The 1,157-nt window shown below is 41.4% G+C and overlaps 1 protein-coding gene across 1 annotated transcript in view; it reads right to left on the reverse strand.

Moving 5' to 3' along the window:
- Positions 1-907, reverse strand: part of LOC107088918 (bifunctional heparan sulfate N-deacetylase/N-sulfotransferase 2-like) — a 26,869-nt gene extending 25,962 nt beyond the window's left edge. Inside the window, 1 exon segment of the mRNA XM_015381382.1 lies at positions 776-907. The gene's annotated coding sequence lies outside the window, so the exon portion shown is untranslated.
- Positions 908-1,157: the final 250 nt, after the last annotated feature.

Consider the following 1,157-nt stretch of genomic DNA (forward strand, 5'->3'; position numbering starts at 1 on the left):
AAAAATGTCTCTGGACCTTTACTGGTTGATGATTTTCTTTATTCAAACCCCACTGATTTTTAATTGGTTACCCCTGCTTTAGTATTTTAGTGGGGCCCATTCTTCTTTACTTCAAGTCTGTAAAAATCTCCAGAATACAGAAAATAATGGATATTGTGTGAAAATTGTTCCACATAACTACAGATCACTAATTGTCATTCAGTTACATTCACTGTGGTATAAGAATTACACATTTTGCCACTTAGTTTCCGTTAAATCCTCTGAAAACCTCCAACCTTTAGCTGCACCTCAGAGCCTCAATCTAACCCTGACAGTTTCCTGTCCAAACTCTTTCTAAATCTCACTCCAAGGTTTGGTGAAAAGTCGGCATCCCTGTGACTTTCACCAGTAATGGTGATCAGAAGCCTTGAAAACACCATGATCACTGAGGAAGCCTTGAACCCTGCCAGCAGGGGGTGCTGTTACACCACCAAATAACAGGTAGCCTCATAACGGATCCCTGCCAACATCTCGGCATAAAGCAGCTAACCAGCTCTTAATGCATTGATGCCAGGCCTTCTAACCTGCACTTCTTATCCCCACGATGCTGTACGAAACACCACCTCCCTCTCCCCCTAACCGATCAGTCCGGGTGGCATGAAATCGAACCCTCTCAGTTCTTCAGCTGGGTTTCATACAGCAAGCTTCATGCTAGGCTAGCTACAGATGCTAATGCTGGATACAGGCTCGTTCTCCTACCTCAGAAATGAACCACTGAGCTATTCGTTTCTCTTACCTGCATTTGACCAATTCAGAGCGAGCGGGTCACGGAAGAAGTTAACGATTGGTTTAAGAATTGGAGCTAAAACTGAACTTCGGCGCTTCAACACTTACGCAGCCATCTTGTTTATGCTAGCAGCCCTGGACTGAACCAAACTGTAAACCTCCGGGGGGGACCTGGACCTGCTCCCCAGAAACACACTTTAATAAAATAAAACCATTTAAATTGAAAGGGGTTACTTTAACTATTTGCAGAAATCACAAATTGCTGTTTCATTTCAGAGTTTCAGTCTGTTTAAACTGTAATTAAAAATGTGGATATTACAAATTATTAAAAAACTATTGTAGCACAAATAATCCATATTTTCATTGTTCATTACAAGTTAGAAAATGATTGA

The sequence above is a fragment of the Cyprinodon variegatus genome, unplaced genomic scaffold (genome assembly GCF_000732505.1).
Source record: "Cyprinodon variegatus isolate N-32 unplaced genomic scaffold, C_variegatus-1.0 Scaffold232, whole genome shotgun sequence".
NCBI lineage: Eukaryota > Metazoa > Chordata > Actinopteri > Cyprinodontiformes > Cyprinodontidae > Cyprinodon > Cyprinodon variegatus.